Raw genomic sequence first — 23,707 nt, 5'->3', positions numbered from 1 at the left:
TGTGCATCTTGGTTTTTATATGCGACACTAGTGACCTCAAGTGTACAAACTATGCAATATAGCTGGGACTAACTTCAAGTGTTGAAGTTATTCACCATCTACAATGAAAAGTCTAGGCTACACTGGAGAACTCTGCTGTACAAACTACATAATGTGTAGCTTGTACAGTAGTTCTCCAGTGTAGCCTAGACTTATCCATTGTAGATGGTGAATAACTTCAACACTTGAAGTTAAAGTCCCAGCTACATTGCATAGTTTGTACACTTGAGGTCACTAGTGTCGCATATAAAAACCAAGGTGCACAGGGAGGGAGCAGCCATTCCCTCACAGATCAGTATAAAAGGCCGATATAGCGTATATATTCTATCTTTTTTGGCGGGAAAATTAAAAATTTTTTAGAGGGAGGGTGTAGGATATACATATTGTAGTCCACAAACAAATACAATCCATCACAATTTATTATTCATGAAGTACGTACAAATCAGTGAATTATTCACACAAATACTTTCATTCCACTTAAGTACATTAACTTGCAAACTGAAGATTACACAGTAAAAACCACTAGTCTTGAAACAGGCAGAATTCTGCTTACACCAGAGTACTGATGACACCCACAAGCCTTGTAGTTGCACCATGTACACTGCAAACATCCAGCAGAAGAAAATCTGGAATGAAAGAATACCGAACTGTCATGCTAGAATGAAAATTTCACTTCTACTCTGAAATTAAACTTTTTCAGCAGTTACCTATTAACTGAGACTGCAAGCTATACACAGCATTTCACTGAGGAAAACTGAATATTTTTTCCTCAACAATTGCATACATTTGGTACAGTACCTCACTAAAGCTAGCTCCACTTAGCATAGATTTTTGGTGTGCAAGCAAATACCAGGCACATGCTCTACCCTCTTGGTATCAGCAGTAGTGGTTTTTCTACTTTGTTATTTAACAATGCTGCATCAACTATTAAAGTTACTTATTTAGCACTGATGCTGTTTGGCAAAATAAGGCAAAGGATTCACCTCAGTTGGGGGAAACCTAACCTGGTAAACAACCCAGACTGGAAGTGAACATCTCCAAATCAGCAGGCATATGCAATTACCTCCTGAGCTATGCTTGTATTTGTACTCTAGTAGAAACATTTCGCACTTTTTAATTTGGATAATACGAATACTACAATGAGTGGTCAAAAACACAGAATAAAGATAAAATTAAAGTGAATGATATGGGTCAGCAACAGTTAGGTTTTAGATATTACTGTGGCACATTCAAGGAAGAAAGAAAATGAGGACAATATTCAGGGGCCATTTGGGAAAGAAGAAAGCACCCTTAAATTATGTCACTAAGAGCATACAAAGCAATTTTGATTGTTACAACTGAGTGTGAAGCTAGCTTAACAGTTCATCATATAATATATACAGTAAGACTTAGTTTTAACATTCCTGTTTGTTAAGGAATGATTTCACACATCCTAAACAAATACCAGAGAAACTGAGTTCTACTTTGAGGAAAATCTTACTTCTAAGAAATATATCTGAATGAATTTGCAAATAACTCATTTCAACAGAATTTTGAACCTATTCCAAACATTTGCGACCACACCAGTGCAGCTTAATTTCAATCAATGAGCAAAGGCCAGGTCACTTAGGAAGACATCCCAAGAAGGCAAATGTCCAAGTGAGAGCAATACACCTCAGGAAGATTTTGGAACGTGTATAAGTACAGTAGAAACGTGATTATCCAGATCCTCAATTATTCAGATGAGAAGAGCCCCCTTTTTTTTACTACTGTATGATATGTCGATGTGTTACTTAAGTAGGAGAGGGGGGAGTGATAGTCACTTGTTTACTTCTTAGTTTTCAATTATAGTCTGTTAGTGACAGTCACTTTGTTTAGGTTCTGGGTGCATGATATCGAATTCAAAGCAAAGAAGAGTTGTGTTAACAATCAAGGACAAATTGGAGATTTTGGATCATTTAAAGAAAGGTGATTCAGACCATTCACTATCGGAAATTTACAGTGTGGGAACATCCACAATTATTCGGATTTTAGACTATCTGGACGACCCTTGGTCCCAATTAGTCCAGATAATAGTTTTTCTACTGTACTATTTTCATAGTTCTTGATGCAAGAGATCCTCAGTAACTCTTATCAATCAGGCTGTCCTACTGCTTTTAAAAACAATGCAATGAAGACTATATTTACTACTGTGTACAAGTCAGTTGCCAAATGGGGAAAACAATATTTTTAAATGACAAAGATAAGGGCCACAATAAGGTATTTTACAAAGGCAAAATGGACCATTATTAGAAGTGTGACAAAGCAACAATCACAACAAAAATCACGATAAAGTCCATGGTGCATCTTGTGGTTCATATCATGATCCTTATCATGGTCTTTGCTGTCTTTGTCCATGTGATCCTTATTGTGGTCCTTCTCGTCTGTCATGGTCCATGTCGTGATCATAGTCTTTCTCATTATAGTTCTCGTCTTTGTTGTGGTCCTTACAATGATCCTTGTTTTTGTTATAGTCCATAATGGTCTTGATCCTGCTGTGCTCTCATAGTTCATATTATGATTCTTACTATGGTCCTATCATGATTCTTGTTTTTATCATGGTCATTCAAGTAATCAGTATTGTGGCCCTTGGTTTTGTTAGTCTGTGTCATGGTCTTGGTGCTTGTTGTGGTCCATGTCACGATCCTTATCATGATCCTCGTCATTCTCGTTTTTGTCCATGTCATGGACTATCTTGTGGACTTCCTGCCAGTTCTAACTTGGTCCTTGTTGTGGTCCATGTCACGATACTTATCATGATCCTCGTCATTCTCGTTTTTGTCCATGTCATGGACCATATTGTGGGTGTTCTTGTCTTTCTAATTGTCCTTTTCATGGTCCTTCCTGTCTTTGTCACTGTTCATGTCATCAACCTTGTCATCCTTATTTTTGTTATGGTCCACATCATGATCCTTGTCATCCTTGCCTTTGTCATGGTTCTCGTTTTTGTCATGGTCCTTATGATCCTTGTTTCTGTTACAGTCCTTGTCATTGTCTATGTAATCCTTATTGCAGCCCTTGTTTTTGTCCTTGAGTTTGAAGAAGTCCTTATCCTGGTCCTTGGCTTAGTAATGGTCCTTATTGGGTTCTCATCATGGTCCTTACTGTCTTTGTCATGGTCCATGTCGTGATCTTTATCTTGGTGCTTGTTGTGGTCCACATTGTGATTCTTGTCTTGTCCTGTCACGGTTCATGGTGTGATTCTCATTGTCGTCCTTGTCTTTGTCGTAGTACTTATAATGGTCCTTGTTTCTGTTGTCCATGTTGTGATCCTCATCATCCATGTGTTTGTCATGGTCAAAATTGTGATCTGATTCTCATCCTTAACATGGCCCTTGCTGTCTTTGTCATAGTCCTTATAACAGTCTTAGTCCTTGTCATAATCCTGATTTGTCATTTCAAAATAATTTGTCTTCTCCCTTTGGCAAAGATAAAAGAGCATACACCTAAACAGAGACCTATATTGGAAATATACAACTGATAACATTTTGCACTAGTGTGTACTGTGGAGTAGAGTTGCGACAAGAATGGGAGTTGGGTGAGAATACACATATGCTGCCAGAAGACTACGTCTATATGCATCATATTCTCAATTGGAAGTAAACTTTTATAAATGTTGTGTCTTTGCTAATAATACATTTAATGGGTATTAAGAATACACAAGGCTCTTCCTCATAAGTGAAAATTCCCATAAAACACTCATTTAAGAGAAAAATAGTCTAATTGTGGACATTCATTAAAAGGGGGTTTAACTGTAAGTGGAATGTTTCTTACAACAATGTTCCCTAAACAATTCAATGTTATCTAACAAACCAACTTCTCTTTTCTTTCCCTCTCTGTGGGACAAGGTGCATTTATGACAGGTCATAATTGCCCTCTTTCTATTATTTTGTAAGAAATATAAACCAAAATTATTGTAGTACTGTAAAAAAAATCCATTTCGAGAATGTCTCTGTTTCCAGTAGTGGTTTCAGGCATGCACACGCTATACAATTGTTTCCTACCTATTTTCGGAATTTTTCTCTATGTAGTGAAATAAATAGAACAAAAATATATGTGTATAGAGGTTGGAAGGGGTATAAGTACATTGATTTCAACTGGTAACAGGTAACAAGTTCGTTAAAAAAAATAGCACTAGTCTATAAACCACCCTTCCGCAAAATTTCTCACCTCCATAACTCCACCCAATGTACACTGGGAAGAAAGCACAAGTATGTAGGGCAGAGAGGTCCCCAATGTCTAAATGTAGTGCAAGGAATAACCCTGTGCCCCCAAGCACATGGATGGTAGAGCCCAGGAATGTTTTTAAAAACTGCTAAAATCGACTGTTTGGGGGAGATTTTTTTCTAAAATAAAAACGAAGGGGCAGATCCCCACCCATATTACTCTAGGAGCCTCGCAGGACTACTACTAATCCCAAAAAATCGAGCTCCTCTGTTGCCTCTGACAGAATTCATGTGGGATTAAAATTTGAGAGCCTATCAAAACTGGCCAAGAATATCTCAGTCTCAACTCAGGGGAATATTATATCGCAATCAATCAAAGGATGTGTTGTATTCACTCATGACCCACAGTGCACGCAGTAGCACGAAAATTGGAATCCCAAAGTTTATTTTTGGAAGTAAAAAAAAAAAACCGTAACTATACACATGTGCAGCTCGAAAAAAGTTTATGTATACAGGGCAGAAAGGTCCCAAGCTCTATCTGTATTGCAGGGGACAATCCTGTGCCTCCAACCATATGGATGGTAGAGCCCAGCAAAGTTGAAAAAACTGTCAAAATCTGATGTTTGGAGGAACCTTTTATTTTTCGAAAATAAGAACTAAGGAGTTGAGATCCCTATCTGCAGGACAAGTAACTAGTAAAAAAAAAATCCGACTTCTCCAATGTCCTTGACAGACTACATGGGATTACAATTTTTGAACCTATCAAAAATGGCTGGAAATATTTCAGTCTCAAATGTGGAGTATATAATGGCACAATCAAGAAAAAGGATGCAGTGCTGCATTCACCCATGAACCATGTCGGGCATGGTAGCAACAAAATCTAAATTCCAAACAAAAGCTTATTTCTGTGGAGAGGGAGGGGAAGTCCTTTCCAAAACATGTTGTTTTCTAATGCCAGGCATTTGACAATAAAGTCATTTGACCTCTTGCACTCCAATATTTTTCAAAGATATTGTCATGGTTAGCCACTGACACACAGATTTTGAGATGTTCTGAATCCATTTCTTGATTTGAGTTGCACAATGGACAGTTAGGAGACCGATATATTCCAATTCTATGCAGATGCTTGGCCAAACAGTCATGGCCTGTTGCCAATCTAAATGCAGCTACAGACGATTTGCATGGTAAATCAGGAATTAATTGTGAATTATGATGCAGAGAGTTCCATTTTTTCCCTTGAGATTGTGTTATCAAATTTTGTTTGTTGAAGTGTAAGTATGTAGATTTAATCAATCTTTTCACAGAGGAATACGTAGATTTAGTAACAGGTCTGTAAGTAGCAGTCTGCCCTTCTTTGCTAAAGCATCTGCATTCTCGTTTCCCAGGATTCCACAATGGGATGGTATCCATTGGAATACAATTCTTTTATTGAGTGTTATTAGTTGAGAGAGTATTTTATTTATTTCTGCTATTTGAGATGAAGGTGTGTGTCTAGAGACTATTGATAGAATAGCTGCTTTGGAGTCTGACAATATAACTGCATTTTAAAATTTATTGATGTGGCAGAGAAGATTCCCAAGACTTTCACTTATTGCAGTGATTTCTCCATCAAAACTTGTTGTTCCATATTCAAGAGATCTATAAAGTGAGAAGAGACAGCACATAACACCTGCACCTTGTTCCCTGGAGATCAAGGATCCATCAGTGTATAAATGAAGCCAATTTTGTGGAGGGTACCTAATATTAATTGTCTCTAAAGACAATTGTTTCATTATTTCAGTGTTTACTTCTGATTTCAGTATTTCTTCTATTAAATTTAAATTATACTCTATATTTAATAGTGTTAAAGGGTTTCATTTAATTTGTAAGTTTTCTTTTAAATTCGGGACGTTGATTTACTGTTTTAATTCTTGGACCATGGATATGAAACTTTTCTGAGCTTCATAACGCCACCTAATGTGGAGCAGGAAGAAAATTGATGTGTGTAGGGCAGAGAGATTCCAGAGCTCTAGCTGTAATGCAAAGGACAACCATGCAACCCCAGTCATATGAATGGTAGAGTTCAAATAAAAAAAAAGGTTAAAACAGACTACTCAGAGGAAACTTTTTTGTTTAGAAAATAAGAATAAAAGGCTTAAGATGTCAGCACACTACTGTAGGTGTCCCACAAGGCTATAAGTAACCAGCAAAAAATCCAGCTCCTCCAATTCCCCTGACTACATGGAATTAAGGTTTTGAACCTATCAAAACTGGCTGGGAATATTTCATCTCAAATCTGTTACAGTACATATATACAATGGCATGATCGAGAAATGGGGCACAGTGCTATATTCACTTGTAATCCATGTTGGACATGGTAGCATCAAAATCTGAATCTCTAAGAATAATTTTTTTTGGGGTGGGGGGGGACCTCACTCTCCCACTAACATTCTCGCCACCATAACTACACCAAATGTGCAGCAGAAAGAAAGCTGATGTTATAGGGTAGCGGTATCCCTGAGCTCTGATACAGTGCAAAGAACAACCCTATGCTCCCAAGCATATGAATGGTAGAGTCTAGCAAATTAAAAAAATCAAAGGAAGAGATTTTTTTAGAAAATGAGAAACAAAGAGGCTGAGATCCCCATTCACTTTACTGCAGGGCTGCTAATAACCAGCAGAAAAAGCGAGTTCCCCTTTATTTCTAAGAGACTTTATGTGGGATTAAAATTTTATGAGTATAAAAAATGAATGGGAATATTTTAATCAGAAATTAGTGGGATATAATGAATTGTGGAAGGGACGCAATCCTCCAATCACCGGTGACTCATGTCTGATAAGGTAGCATAAAAATCAGGATCCCAAACAGAAGGTAAATTTCGAGAGGGGGAGGGACCCAAGGCCAACCACCTTCCTGCAAACTCTCTCAGCTGTAACTCCACCAAATGTGCAGGAGGATGAAAGGTGATGTGTGTAATATGACAGAAGTCCCCGAGTCATAACTGTAGTGCAAGAGGCAACCCTGTCTCGCCAAGCATATGAGCAGTGGAGCCTGGCAAATTAGAAAAAAAAAAAAGTCAAAATTGGCTGTTCAGAGGAGCCTTCCCCCCCTCCAGAAATGAGAATGGAGGGACTGAGAGCTCCGTCCAGCCTACTGTAGAGGCGTGCATAGCTACTAGGAACCAGCAAAGAAATCAAGCTCCTTCATTGCTTTTGACAGCCTCTGCGTGGGATTAACATTTTTGAGCCTATCAAAAAATGACCAAGAGTATTTTAGTCACAAATTAGCAGAATGTAATGATGGTGTAATCGAGGAATGGGACATGCTCTTGCATTCACATGTGACTCACGTCAGACATGGTAACATCAAAATCTGTATCCCAAACAGAAGTTCTTTTTTGAAGGGGGGGGGGGGGAGCCCAAGGCTTCCTGTGAAGTTTCTCATGGCTATAGCTCCACCAGATGTGCAACAGCAAGAAGAAAGGTGATGTGTGTAGGATATACTGATTTTTGCAACAGAGCTCTTTCTACACTTGCATTGCAATATAGTATTTCGTTATTGAGACATGCTGAAAATTTTTATTTCCATGAAAATCTCGAAATAGATTTTTTTTGCAGCAGTAATATTTTCTCTTCATACTTGTTATAATTTGCAAGTAAAACAATACACCTATAAATGTACTGTACTTGTAAATAAGACCCAGGCCCTATATATGTAATATACTGCATTATTATTATGCCTTGTATATTGGTCAAAACATTACAGTTACTCCGTAGGCAGTTAAATTAAACAATTTTGTGCGAGATCGTGCGTATTTGCTTGTTTTCCGCACAGAACCAATACACGGTAAGTGTGAAATACCACATTCAGTATTCCCAACGTAACACACACAGCAATTTCCCTCTTCTTACCGCTTAAGCGCGACATTCATTTTTACTGCTTTAGGCTTTTAACATATTTTTAGAGACGTTTAACATAGTAATAATTATAAATTGGAAACTTACCACTGCAATTTCACCTAAATTGCAATGTTAATTATTGTTTTTAAATATTTGCAAAAATTAAGTAAAGTCTACTACTCCACGAAACTTATTGCATTCCTGATACAAGTAACATTAAGGAAGCCGTGAAAAAATCAACGAGATTCCAGATGCGGATGTTATTACTGCAATATGTTATATAAATAATATTGTTAAAATATTAAAATGAAAAATAAATCATTACATAACCTTACCGTTTGTTTTAAGTTCGCATTTATAGACTGGGGGGAAAAAAAAGACAGACGTATATCACGGCCTGCTGGAGTATAGTAAACACAGAAAACATTTTATGGCAACAATGTTGAAGAAAGATATTTTTGTTTTCCGAAGTTGCCGTCATTAAACAGAAACCAACATGGAGATTTCATTGCAACTAATTAGAAATTCGTCTTTCAGGTATGTAATAAACGATCTTCGCACAAAATAATGTACGATACACGAGCGGTACGTTTGTATTCATGTTCTCGGAAATTAAAAAAGCTCAACTACGTTTCGCTTTTTCAATCTTTTCCTCGACCATGAAAATGTCAACATACCGCTCTTGTAACGTATATTACTATTGTGCTATAAAAGACTACATTTCTTGTATCTGGTGAAAGACTGAATGCTGGCCTGAAAAGGCAACTTGCTCTCTCTCGTTCCCAAGCCTCATTTCTAGCCAGTAACTCTCCTCCCATCTCCTTGCTGCTAGTATATGTTTACGGTCTGTAATTATTTTTACTAATAATTTTAAAAAAAATTATGATAATCTGAGTGCTTTGCAATATAACGTATTTTCAAGAATGCTGTATATTTATTTTAATTATCTACTAATTTTTAGACATGAGCTTATAGGACCCTCCTGAATATTTCAACATTGAAAAAAAAAAAAAAAAAAAAAAGGCATATTATATGCGAGTAAATATGGTATTAAGAGCCATCAAATCTCACCTGTGAATCCTGTGAGGGTGAACTGCACCAGCAGCATCCTCCCATGGTCTAGTCACCAGGCAACAGTAGCAGAGCACTGAGCTGTAGTTGGTGTCCTTGCAGAGCTGTGGTGGGAGAATCTTCCACTATACCAAGTCCGTGGACGATGGAGTTGCTCTTACTGTCCTGTAGAGATTAAGACAGTACTGAATATAGATAGCATTTCTTCTATAAATCTATAGATTTTCAAACTGGTGTGTCACATAGGGTTCGGATGTTCACAATCTAAAATATCGAGATATACGGAAGAAAGTATAGTCTAAGAAAGTTAAGGACAAAATATGACTAACTTTTTAATGATAAACATATTGAAACTAAAAAGGTATTTCTGTACTATTGCATTATCACATTAGGGTACAAATGTATTTACATCCTTGGCTCCTGTCAAGTCATAAGTATCATTAAAAAAAAATTGGTACCAATGGAAATTTCACACCGAAAATAAGGATCGAAAGTTGCTGTGAAAGTGGAGGCTGATGGAGAGGTGCGGAAATCTGTGACAATAGGTTAGGTTAGGTTTTCATCTGCCTTCCATATACGAATCTGTGACAGGTTGGGTTAAGTTTTTGGTATGCCTTGCATATACAGAACAGCTGTCTAAGAATGTGCCCCCTCTCCCCCCCCTTTTTTTTTTGCTGCCTGCTTTTGGTAATGCTACTGTAATGACTCCGTACTAAAAAAAGGGGCTTTTATATTTGAGCATAGTTTATATGCATGTTCCCATACACATACAATTATTATATTACCGGTACTCTCTATCCAGAGATAATTTGTTGAACATGTTAGCGGGGTACCTGCTACCACAGTATAGTATTAATACAGTACGGAAACTTTGCCACTTCTTCTGCTAGACAGATATGATCGCACATACAGCTGGCCATCCAAGTGGAAAATAACAAACACTACTGGAAAACTCAGCTGCTTATATGTTATGGTGATACGAATGCATAAGATTTATTAGAAGAATGAGGGTTTCAAAAGGACCGTGTTGTTCAGGCTTTAAATTGCAGTAATGATGAAGGATGAAACCCCGAATTTCATTTTTTTGCTTTCTCCAAACATCCAAAAAAAATCCGTACCAATTGTAGTGTGCTTGGCATGTGTTTTTAACTTGGTTAAGTTTTGGGTTTTAATTTTTTTTATTTCGTTGAAGTTAAATTATGCTGTAATGATTTCAGATGCAAAAATGGGTTAAAATATTCAGCAAGAGAACTTACTGAAATAAAATACAAAATACTGTATTTGAGTGCAAATTGCTGTCCATGCACGAACACTTCCAGAACAGCCAGTTTATGAATTTCAATAAGAACGTATTAATTAAAGTACTATAACCGAGCAAGATGGTGCAGACTAACGTTTGAGACTCGTATTCCAGAGTTCCCGGGTTCGAACTCCATAGCCAACCAATCTGACTAGTTTCTTTTCCCATGGTTTCCCTCAATCACTAAGTCACATATCAGATTGGAAATTTACATATCATGATTTATCACTGCCTTAATCAGCAATATTAAAACAAAATCCAAATCAGTTAGGTACATGAACACACGATAATAGAAACAGTATTTCAACAAACCTTAACAGGCTACTGATATACCCAAAGATACTAACATCACTATATGACATTTATGTTTAAGCTTGCATAAATCAATGCTTATAAAAATAACTAAACTGCTGTATCTACAGTATACTTGGACGTCTGTATATTCTAATTTTTTTCTGCTTAACATCAGAAACAAGGTCTTTCCTACCACTGCACTCTGTATATTTACATTTCCCAATTGGAATGTTGGAAACGAGAATTTTAAGAATTCTTAGAAGTCCTAAACTTTTGCTTGTCTGAAGTTGCAAAGCTCTCGGGTGTTAAAAAGTGTGAATTACAGTTTTGTCAATTTATTATCGGGAATATCACGGTTACCGATTTTGTTGAGGACTGCTGAATTGCATAATAAAGATATTTCTATTCTACTGATGTGTCATTTTTTTATTTTTAATAAAATCAGTGACATTAACCTTCCAATTAATCATTTTGGAGTCATTTAACTATTAATGATAGGGCTGCAGTACATTTAATTACAGCTTAAGTGGCATTTGAAATTAATATCAGTTCTCAAGTAAAATTCTGTGCTTTTCATATTGAGCCTTTGTTTAAATGTATTTATATTTAAGATGTCAGACATGCAAAAATGTGCATATTTTTATTTAATATTACATATTTTGTAATGTGCTTATTTATTTTTACAAGTTAATAGATAGCATGTAGTTATAGTTATTCACCACCAGAGTCGCTAGTGATGCTCAGCTAACATGTTGTCATAGCACTTTTATAACAGTGTTTCCATAATGTATTAATACTTGTACTATGTTGCTACTGTTATGAGGCATGTAAAAATTACATCCTATCTAGAAGTGAATAACCAAGATCTACTACTCTCAGTTGTGACATGTCATCTGTACAAATTTTGATAATTCATCTCTAGAAGTGATGGGCCTGAATTTATTGATAATATAACAGCCAAAGGTTGAGATTGTTGCTACTACCAGTACAGCAATGTCACACTTCTTTCTTAGAAGTCAAGTCATCTTAAAGTGTAAATTAAAAAAAAAAAAAAACGCAAAAGAACTTAATTTCGTATGTACAATCAAAATATGCATATATATGGAAAATAAAAAATAGTGCAATTGTCATTAGAATAACCCAATTAATAATCGATTGCAGTTTATAATGAAAATAAAGTCTGAATATAGAAATATGACACTCAAACATCCGAACCCTAATTAGCTCCATTTCTTTGTACATGTGTTGTCAGTATTAGTGACATCTTATGCAAAATCGAGAGACATCTGTCAGGATCAAAATTATTACTTAAAGAATTTCAACACTAGTGCACAACATCAATGGTTAGCTAACAGAACTGTGTGCATTTGAAAGTAGGAACTGTATGTGAGCTGTGTTATGAGTTTCTCTAATGCACCCCATACTGTGTACGTGCTTATTAAAATCAAGGCCTGAGATAACTAGATAATACAGGACGAACAAGACAATTGAATTTACCCAGCCCCTGTGTATGTGAGTGCATGTCTGGCAGAAAAATTGGCGAAGTTTCCTTAATGTATAAATACCTACAGAGTGAGTTAGTCAGGGCTAAACCAGCGTCAGCGGAAAGTCGTATGCGTAGTAACTGCTGTGCCCTTGCAGTGATCAGACCTCTTGCTTGCGTACGTTTCGTGTTTAGTTTCGTAAACCCGTTCACACAGTGAGGGTGCAGCTATATACCGTACATTTAGAGTGCAATAGTGTGTCCATCATGAAATATAGCCTTGAACAACGAGTGTTTATTTACAACAGCTTTGTGAAATACGAATCTTGGAGAAGTTGTAACAAACTTCTGTCAGGTATTCCCTGATTCGCCAGAGCCTTCTAAAGCAATGATTTACAATTTAGTGAAGAAATTTCGTACAACTGGATCAGTATTGGATAAGAAACGAACATGTGTGAAGCATGTTCTCACTGAGGAGATGTTAGATGAAACTGGCCACAGACTAAAGAGAAGTCCTACATCATCATCCCGCCGTGTAGCTCAGCAGATAGGAGTGTGACAGTCTTCAGTGATAAGAGATACGAAACAATTAAAATTAAAACCTTACAAAATTCGTGTAGTTCCAACAGTCAGTGTGTGATCAACTGCTTGACCCCACCTTAATTTTTTATAGTGACGAAACATTGTTCCACCTCAGTGGTTACGTGGACACTCAAAACAATCGTTACTGGGACAGTGAAAATCCACACCGTTTTCAAGAAACAACCGCTACATGACAAATTCGAGGCATTTCGGAGAATGAACTGCGGCAAGTTGCTGGACACATCTTCAGGAGATGTGCAGCCTGCCAGATATCACAAGGACGTCATTTCGAACATGAATAGTGAATTCAGTAAGTACATCATTATATAATACTAACCGCAAAAGCGCAGAACAAATCCTCCGCATATGTATGAATCAGCTGCCATGAATGCAGTTAGGCATCTAGCTCTGGCTGGTTCACTCTGTATACTGTGGTAGCATGATATAACTTTCCTACTGCATCTCGCAGTCAATCAAAGTGAGATTTTTTTTTTTTTTTTTTAGGAGATCATGCGACTGGAATGGACATTTGTTGATTTACTATGCAACAGTGAGAGTTTATTATACAAATCTGGCTTTCAGGTAGTAGCTCCCTGTAAAGCAGGTTTGAATAATTTTCAACGAAAAGTTGTTCCGGGGCCGGGTATCGATCCCGGGACCCTTCGCTTAGCACGCGAACGCTCTACCGACTGAGCTACCCCAGGAACTATACACGACACCGTTACAATATTTCCTTTTATATCCACACAACTCAAATGAGCTGACAAGACGCCAGAACTCAACTGTGAGTGCACACAATTACTGTGTGACTTTAAATTGTGGCTTTCTGTTAACGTACCTCCAGTAACGAATGCATTATACAAATCTGGCTTTCAGGTAGTAGCTCCCTGTAAAGCAGGTTTGAATAATTTTCAAGGAAAAATTGTTCCAGGGCTTGGTATCGATCCCGGGACCCTTCGCTTAGCACGCGAATGCTCTACCGACTGAGCTACCCCAGGAACTATGTTTCTCATGTACTCACGAACTCTACCACACGTTTTTAGGCATTTCATTTCCTGTTCAATATGAACTCACCGACTTTGTGTAATGCTTTGGTCTCACTAATTGCACGTTCCTGATAGCGTGACTTTCAACCTAGAATATTCGCTGACCAAACAAAATCCTGCATTCGACAATTCAGACTTATTGGGCTGATGCAACTTATTTTATCTTCTTATGACATGTTTCAACACTACGATCTGTTTGACCGAAGTATACTTCCCATATTCAAATGGAATTTAGTAAATTGATGGAATTTTGAGTACTATGCTGTCATTGACTGACCTACTAATTTAATTTGTGACAGTTTCGACATAAGGAATTAGTGCCATAGAGTCAGATTTTTATATAGTTTTCTCTAAAATTACTTTTATCGTAAAAAAAATCATAAAAACTACTGTACAAACACACAAAACACACAAAGCAGAGACCTCCAAAGAGAAGAAATGAGAAGAGATAATGTTACAACCCCAACAATACCGAATGCACCCAGGAAATCAGCAGTAGCAGTCTTCAGATTAATTACAGGCCATAATTCCATGGCAAAACACCTATACTGAATAGCAATCCTCCAATCTCCTTTGTGTCCATTGTGAAGGATCAATGAAGATATGGCTTGGACTGTTTTACGAGTGAGATAGTTCTTTTTCTTTTAAGTGGGTTATTTTATGATGCTGTATAAACATCTCAGGTTATTTAGTATCTGAATGAAATGAAGGTGATAATGCTGGTGAAATGAGTCCGGGGTCCATCACCGACAATTACCCAGCATTTGCTCATACTGAGTTGAGGAAATACCCTGGAAAATACCTCAACCAGGTAACTTGCCCCAACCGGGATTCGAATCCGGGCCATCTGATTTCGCAGTCAGACGCGCTAACTATTACACCACAGGTGTGGATGAGATAGTTCTCCTTTCTACTTTCTTAATAGAGTCTATTTCCGACATTTTTGTAAATGGGGTCTGTTAATAGATTCTATACTTTTCAACATAAAAAATGGTGTTGAGAACTGTGGCATTACCTTTAACTGTCAGAAGGACCGTGATATTGCTATTCTTTCTTACAGATAGAAGAGCACGTTTCTCTGATATGAATTGCTTTTAGGCCATCTGGATGTTTTAATTTCCTAATTTCTTCAGCTGTTTCTCCTGAGATCTTTAACAGATTTCACAAAACCACTAATGCCTTCTATTTGCAATACATTAGAAACTCAGGAAAAATTTGAAACTTTAGATAAGGATAACGTTGTGTGTGGATTAGTAAGAAAGCACTCAATTCAAAACCATTCCTTTAACGAAATTATTTGCTGTCTAAGAATTTTCGTATACAGTTTGTGGAATTTCTGATTTTGTCTATCACGAGTTAATTCATCAATCTCTAAGTGGACTTAGACAAATTCATGCTACAGGAGAGCTGTCATTTTTTGTGTAAGGCTGTACGTATGTTATATTTGTGTTTTCATGCTATTGTATTCATGTACTGCAGTTTGTTTTTATCTGTTTATCTGTGATTATGTTTATTTCTATTTCTCAAGTAAATTTATGTAACAGGTTCACAATTCATTTACCATCCCCATTTTGTGAGGTCTCCCGATTTTGGACAAATCTACTTCTGAAAGTTTGTGTAGACATTTCAAAGTGTCAAAGTTCTTAGGCAACCTACAGTACACAATCTTGTTAGAAAATTTGTAGACAAAATGCACTAAATAAAAGTAGAAAAGGCCAAATTAATTGACTCAGGACTTCGTGTAGATTGTTTTAAATAAAGCTATGTACTTCTATTTTTAATTTCGTAACAACTAGTGCTAATGATAAGTGAGTACAACAAGAAATAAATTGTTTTGAGACTCTTGTAGGCCACACAGTGGAAGTGTTGCTTAAGAAAAATAAAAATAGGACAATAAAATGGGTGCACTGTAGTTAGCCAGTTGTAAGAAAGATTTCAATAGCACACAGGAGTAACATTCTGCTAAGACAGTGCAATACTCACAGCCTTGTGCACTATGATGCAGGACCACCAGTTGCAGCACAGTTGTGGGTTCAAATGATGCATCTGCACAGCATGGCCAGGCAGTCAAACCCTTGTATGGAGCATCGGCAGGATGGTGTCCAGTTCCTTCTGCTTGTTGCACCGGAGAGTAAAGAGGGCAATCTGCAACATGAATAATAAAAATGAGTTATACAAACAATTCTGGAACCAACAAATTATTTCAAACCATTGAAGGATATGAATAATGAACAAATGACGAGTGCAAACATTTACTATTTGTTTTCCATTCCGAGCAAATACAAATCACCATGAATGAACAGAGAACATTCGCGTTTGCTATTCACTGATTAGGCCTATTGCAGTACTGTGTGATGAAAATATAATTTTATGCTCGACCATGCCGAAATGTAGTAATTATACACCTGGTAGCAGTCCTTTAATGCATGTCATTAAAGTACACCTATTCATTAAAGTTCAGGTTTTCGATTATTCTCGGATATGCAATCAAAAGACGAGGGAAACGTCACAGAGGCTGGAAATCCAATACTGTCACAGAAGGTTATGTTCTGTTACTATAATAATTAGCGTTAATTGTAAAAAATTTTCAAATAAATTCAATTTGTCATCTCGTTTTTCAATTCTAAATCAATTTCCAGATTATATCAAAATAAGGTCGTTACATTACATCAAGGTCAATGACATTATTGTTCCTCGGAAAAAAATCAATACTTTCGCGTCTGCTCACATCTCACAATTTACGAGTTATAAACAAGGTCACTTCCGATCTTCTGTCAGATACAAATAAAATGAATACTTCTGAATAATTTCAAGTTAGAAATATGGTCAAGCATAAAAAGACGTATGAAACTTGCCTATAATGGTAATTAAGATGCACGTATGAAAATTAAGAAACTCGCTTGCGCTCGTTTCATAAACATACTCGCGTCTTAATTACTATCATTATAGGCTCGTTGCATAATGTTCTAATTACCAATTGCTGCAGTTACTTTGGGCAGTTTAACAAATGGGGAGATAAGAAATGCCATTAATTCGAAAGTCCAGTAGGTAGAGACACTGACTTGTTTAATGACATGACAGATACCAGATAGGAAACACAATATTCTTTGATTTTAATGTACAGCTGTCAAAAGAAAAAGTGGCCGCTCTCCTGAAACAAAGTTCCCTTCGGGTATCTTCGCTACAATTCGGAGACAGGCGATGTTACATGTTGTTGGACCACGTTGCCTGATATCTACAGTTATAATTGAAGTATTCTGTGTGTTATTCGATAGCGTAATGGTAGCGTTCAGGCCTCTTATTCATGAGGTCCTGCGTTCGACTACAGCCTCGTGCTTTTTATGTTCTTTTTTGTTCTGTTTTTGAGAGAGACAAACTATACATAATGGCTCCTTTCTCTTTTACGATTATTTTAGTAATTAACATCAGGTTCATTAATATATTATGCCATGACTTTATCATTATGATATTGTGGCTGCAAATGGAAAGAAAAAAGATTTTATCCTCAATAAAAAATATCTTTCGTGGCATAAACAAAACAAATTTACTGGCGTCGGCCTTAAAACATTCAAACAATTAAGTGTTCAAAAAACAAAACAAAAAGCCACAATTCAATATTTAGTCTATCTTCCTCTTATCTCTATCATCTTGCAGTCAAGTGGACATGGAATTGACTAGTCTTTGCAAATAGCGACTGTTCTTAGACATGATATTCCAGGCATTCTGAACATACATACATAAGTGTTCTGACCATGGGCAGGTCTTTCATTGCAAACCCAGAAATCTCCAGTCTTTCCTATTTTCTGCCTTCCTCTTAGTCTCCGCATATGATCCACATATCCTAATGTCGTCTGTTATTCTTTTCAACCAGAGACCCAACCAATTCCTTTTTCTCTTTCTAATCAGTTTCAGCATCATTCTTTCTTCACTCACTTTTCAAACACAATTTTATTTCTTATTCTGTCTGTCCACTTCACACGCACCGTTCTTCTCCACATCCACATTTCAAATGCTTCAATTAGTTTCTCTTCATTTCGTCGTAATGTCCATGTTCCTTCCCCATACAATGCCACACTCCACACAAAGCACTTCACTAGTCTCTTCCTTAGTTCTTTTTCCAGAGGTCTGCAGAAGATCCTTCTTCTTCTATTAAAAGCTTCCTTTGTTCATGTTTGCAGTTTTTCTTGGGAAGGATAGGTCTAAATGCGGTAACATCCCGTTGCTTTCCGCACACCACTATCTCTTTCGCATCTTATTAAATTGACTTGAATTTTATTCATATCTCTAAAGAACGATAACAAAATATAAATAACGTGATATCCATAAAGAACGATAACTGGATATAAATGATAATTTGAATATAATTTACATCGCTAAAGAACGATTAAAAAATAAAATGAAAACTTGAAGAAGGCCCGAACCCACAACCTTTGAATCATTAAACAAGCACTCTACCGCTGGTCTACGAGGCGCAGATATGGAACACTTTCATAGTTCCGGAACTGCTTGTACAAGCACATGCATCGTGTAACATCGCCGCGACCCGAAGTGGACTTTGAAAATATCCGCTGTTCACGAGTGCGGCCACTTTTTTTTTTTTGACAACTGTACAGTGAAACCTCGTTAATTCGGAGTAATTGGGGCTGAGAGTTGTATATATCATCAGAAATCCGGATTAACAGAAATAAATGAAAAAGGAAATTTTTTGAATACGAACAATATTTACAGTATAACCTGTGATTTTTTCTCTCTCTTGTTCAGAAGAGGACCCGAAGGCTTACACTGCAGCCTGAGGCTTCTTATGCTTACCACTACTATTCTGTGAATGATTGGGTAGCCAAACTGCCAAGATCTTGTACAAGTACAGCATGCTGCACCGTGAACTTAACCCAGGCTATGGCATGGATGATATGTGAATTAACAACAGTGAAATGAGTCCGAAGTCCAACACCGAAAGTTACCCAGCAATTCTACTTCAATTGGTTGAGGAAAATCCCCGGAAAAAAACTTCAACCAGAATTTAAATCCGCTCGTTTCACGATCAGATGTGCTAACCATTATTCCACAGCGGTGGATTAGTAGCTGTGTTGATATTATAAGTTATCCATAATTCCTTATTTTGGTTTGAAAAAACTGTCGCGAAGATGGCTCAGGTGGCAGTAACATGCAGAAATTTTCTATTGCCAATTTGTTGAATAAAATCAAATCTCACAATTCAACTGTTCTTTAACCTCATTTTTTGCGGATGTTATCAATGTCCTCATCTTCAGATAATATCGGTCTATGTTTACACTGTCCACAATTTCTTCTTCATTCATTACGCGATACCCTGGATCACTTTTATCAATGTTGAGCCAGTTCACAATCCAATGAAACCAATCAGATGTGTCATTTGCTACGAACCACGCATTTTTTAATCATTTTATTGTAGTAATGAACACGCAATGTGGACATTATAGTTTTAATAGCTCTTGGTTGTTCACTCTTGCCAACTATTTAACACAGTAGTTCCCAAACTTTCTGAAGGTGCGACCCACTTTCGGACGAAACTTTTGTTAGCGACCCCACATTCACTATCTTACTGGTTCTTGACTTCATCCGAAAATTACAAGTCCCTATAAAATTACAAACAACTATGATTTTACTCAAAACCAGTGGATACCACCCGAAGTACAATTTTAAACAATAGCTTTTGAATATTTTCCGGGAAAAAATCCAAAACAATTTTGACAGTCACAAATGGATATTGAATCCGTTTTTAGACAGTTACATTTAACTGGCTGACATTAAAAAAAAAAAAAAAAAAAAAAAAAGGGACACTCATTGACTATGTACCTACTGATGGAATATTGAAACTAGACATTTTTTTCGTAGAACATAGAAAAAGTTTACATTAAAAGAATGCCTCAAGCTTGCAAAAGAAGCTCTTAAATTTTTTTTATAATAAAATTTGCAACCTCGTATTTATGCAAAATAAGTTTCTAGTCTATGATTGCCATCAAAACAAAAGCGAAAAATCTCTTGAACTTGAAAATATCACTGTTGTGTATGTATCGAATACTAGTCCAGATTTGAGAAACTACTTTCTGAAAAACAGGCACATTACATTAATTTTATTATTTTTTTACTTTATAACTAGTGAAATTGTTTTATATTTACGTTAAATGTTTATGTTCCTAAATGCAAAATAAATGTGTTACAACCTGTTTCAGCTCACGTTACCCACGGCGTCTTCGTGAACCATCCATTACGTCATACACTGTACAGTCACGAGAGAATATTAGTCTATCAGTCTAGACTAGAGCAGCGTGAGGGACGTGTCTACAATCTGTTGAAGCATTTTAATACTGCATTAGTGAATTATTTAGTTGTATTATCATTGAATATACTGTGCATTGAATCAAACGGTACGTATTTATACTCCACTGAAGCATTTTAATACTGCATTAGTGATTCATTTAGTTGTAATATCTTTTAATATGCTGTGTATTGAATGAAACGTTTCGTGTTTACATGCCGTTGACGCATTCTAATACTGCATTAGTGATTTATTTAGTTGTATCATTGAATACACTGTAATTCAATCAAGTTCAGTTTAGGTTTTATATAACCGAATCCATAAGACAGCCTAATGTACTGTGTGGAATTTTCAGGGAAGGATTGAAATTGTGACAAAATATGGAAACTCTTCCAAAGAAGAAACCATCCCCGAAAGTGTACAATTCTCAAAGCAGGAAGATAATTTATAACGTATTGAAATTTTGTAGAGAGGAAAAAAGTGCGGGTCTCATTCTACCTTTAGCAAAAGCAGTAGAAAGAGCAGCAAAAGCCATTGGGGTAAGCGAAAAAACAATAAAAACAATTGGGAAAGAGTGTGAAAGAGCAGAAAAACTAGGAATTCAAATATTAACTCCCGGTAAAAACCCAAGACGCACAAAAGTAGTAGAGCTAGATGACTTTGACAGGTACTACAGACGTCAAGGAGTCCTATTATACTATGATCACTTCCATTCTACTGTTGCATGGTATGCGAGAACCTACATACTGTCTATAACATTGCAACACGTACTGTACCATGTTTCCTACCCCCGCAACTCTGCTTGCTGCCCGCAGTCACCGTAGTTCTGATGTAAACAGAGACGGTAGCGACATCACTCCGAGAGGTAACATGAAGTGGAACAGGTAGTAGTAAGGCAATTTTTTTTTCTTTTGTAAACAATTTCGCGAACCCCTCAGTTCTTTACAAGACTCTCCAGAAGGTCGCAATACCCAGTTTGGGAATCACTGTTAACATACGGCTCACATCTGTATTAGCACACAATGTAGCAAATGCTGAGCAACTTAAGGCACCGTTTATTTCACCATATGAGTTGATACATACATTGTTTAATGTATCGCAGAAAAAATGAGGCATTAGTTTTCATACAGACATGATTCAAAATGTGGGAAAGACGCTAACAAAAGGAATGATGGCACATTCAAACGAATTACTGAAGTAGATTGTTGAAAGTAGGAACTCCATCAGTGAAGCAGAAAATGTGAAAACAACAATACTTTCAAAATTTGAACTCCTACTTTATGAAATACTGGAAATTAATAAGAGCTTTGATGAAGTTCAGAAATTCAAGTTTTTTAAGTTTTCCAATAGATAATTTCCCACATATTCAAAGATGTACCGAGATGCTTTGAATAATTTAAAATTACGCTAACCACAGTATTTCCCTGAAAACAGGAAGATTAAAAAATGAACTTTATTTTATATTTCACAAGATCAAACTTTAGTGAGATCTCTCAAAGTAGTAGCATGGACCAGATGTATCTAGAAGTGTAAAAAGTATCAATATCAGCTCAATTCTTACGATTTCATTGGCTAGTTCTGCAAAAAAAAAAACTTTTTCCTTTTTAAAGAGCATGATTTACGTATCTCAGAAGTAATTTGTGCAACAGGTTGGCATTGCTAGCCTTAACTTCCATTCGCAAAGACCTTCTCAGTGAATTAGCAAAACATCACCTCTTCAATGAACACATCATAGCAGGGGCGTATACTGGTTAAAGGGTTTGGGCTACCGCTGACCCTATTATTACACAAAATATATCTAACAATTACTTTAATTTTAATTACTATGGTAAAACTAATAATACAAAATTATTACATTATGTTATATTATAAACTTTTTCTTTTGTAATTTCCTTGGGCTACCGCCGGTAGCCCGCAAAATACGCCCCTGCATCATAGATGCCTTTGCTAAAATTAAAAGGAAATTGATCAGATTTACAAAAAATGTGGTCTGTTCTAATGTTAACTGCAATAATGAAAGTGTCTGCATTATTGTTACTGGCTGCAAAATTATAAAATGTGTTCGGTAATTTAACAACAGGTTGTGGTTTTCAGCAAAATTTACTCACTTTGAAAGAGAAAATCCCTTTTCTTGGCGAGTCACCCCTTCATTCACTCCAAAGCTGACTTTGGTCCAGGCCTGATATGTAGCAGCCATGTTTGGAAGGTCAGACGATTCTGCAGAGAAATGGAAGGGTATCATAAACCTAAATGACAAAGTAACAGGCTGATGCATATGTTCATTGAGTTTGTGTTTTCTACGGCAATAATGTCTACTTTGTAAGAAATTTGTTTGGGATTTATCATTTTAATATAGTACTCATAGTACAGTATGTGTTACTGATACGTTTTGAATTTTTCAAGCTTTAAGAAAGTTTGTGTTAATTATGGTTAAAGAAAATGTAGTGTGAAGTAGGGGGAAAAAAAAAAAAAAAAAAAAGAACATTTGCGACTTAATATAGGCCTACGTCTATTTTAATTGAGAAATGAGAGGTGGTGCAATATTATAAAATATGTTTGGTAATTTAACAGAATGCGGTTTTGAGCGAAATTTACTCACTCTGAAAGGGAAAATCCCTTTTCTTGGCGAGTCATCTCTTCATTCACTCCAAAGCAGCCACTGGTCCAGGCCTGAGATGTAGCAGCCATGTTTGGAAGGTCAGACGATTCTGCAAAGAAATGGAAGGATGTCATAAACCTAAATTACGAAGTAACAGGCTGATGCATACGTTCGATGCGTTTTTGTTTTCCACAGCAATAATGGTTACTTTTTAAGAATTAGGATTTGTCATTTTAAAGGTAAGCATTCATTACATCGTATCACATGCATCGGACAAATCGCACAGATCAGAAAAAGACTATCTTTGCTGTAATTGTTATGTAACCGTGTTCATTACATCATATCGGACGCATCGCCTCTTGGCAAATCCGTCCACGTTTCTCGGATGGGCAACTTTTCCGATGCGTGCAATCATGGCCTTCTTTAATAAATCAATTTTAATTGGTCAACTGTTACTATTATGTTGTGCAATGTTCAGTGTCGCGCCAAAATGGCAGACGGAAAACTTATTTCGCGTGTAGAAAATTGCGAAGAAAATTGCGAAGAATTATATAATTTGAGGCGTTCCCATTACAGTAATCAAGTCATTTCTTGCAAATATATTATGTAACCAATATTTCTTTCGTTTCTTCCTCTTCAATTAAGACACATGGAACAATTACAAATTCTTATTCGCTAACAGACGTAATTAATAGACCTAACCTCAACTCCTCTGCTTTCAGTAATGTCTATTGTACGACGTTATGTTTTAAACAGTTGATAGGGGAATCTGATGAGGCGATGAGGTGAAGCCGTTACAGTGAACGCACTGCACTTAAAATATCCGTTGCATGCGATTCATACGAGGAGTGCAATACGATGTAGTGAATGCTTACCTTAATGTCATAGTACTCATAGTACGGTATTCTGTTACTGAAACATTTTGAATTTTC

At 36.6% G+C, this 23,707-nt stretch overlaps 1 long non-coding RNA gene and 1 other non-coding gene across 2 annotated transcripts; both read right to left on the bottom strand.

Moving 5' to 3' along the window:
* Nucleotides 1-433: 433 nt before the first annotated feature.
* LOC138714952 (uncharacterized) lies at nucleotides 434-23,088 on the bottom strand. Its single transcript, XR_011336132.1, has 5 exons — nucleotides 22,776-23,088; nucleotides 22,285-22,393; nucleotides 15,862-16,023; nucleotides 9,174-9,338; nucleotides 434-665 (listed from the first exon to the last, which is right to left on the bottom strand). It is a non-coding gene; the product is annotated as an uncharacterized lncRNA (long non-coding RNA).
* TRNAS-GCU (transfer RNA serine (anticodon GCU)) lies at nucleotides 13,464-13,537 on the bottom strand. The gene has a single exon. It is a non-coding gene; the product is annotated as a tRNA-Ser (tRNA).
* Nucleotides 23,089-23,707: the final 619 nt, after the last annotated feature.

This window comes from Periplaneta americana, chromosome 15, assembly GCF_040183065.1.
Source record: "Periplaneta americana isolate PAMFEO1 chromosome 15, P.americana_PAMFEO1_priV1, whole genome shotgun sequence".
Lineage (NCBI taxonomy): Eukaryota > Metazoa > Arthropoda > Insecta > Blattodea > Blattidae > Periplaneta > Periplaneta americana.
Note: the sequence above shows the minus strand (reverse complement) of the source record. Positions and strands in the feature narration are given on the sequence as shown.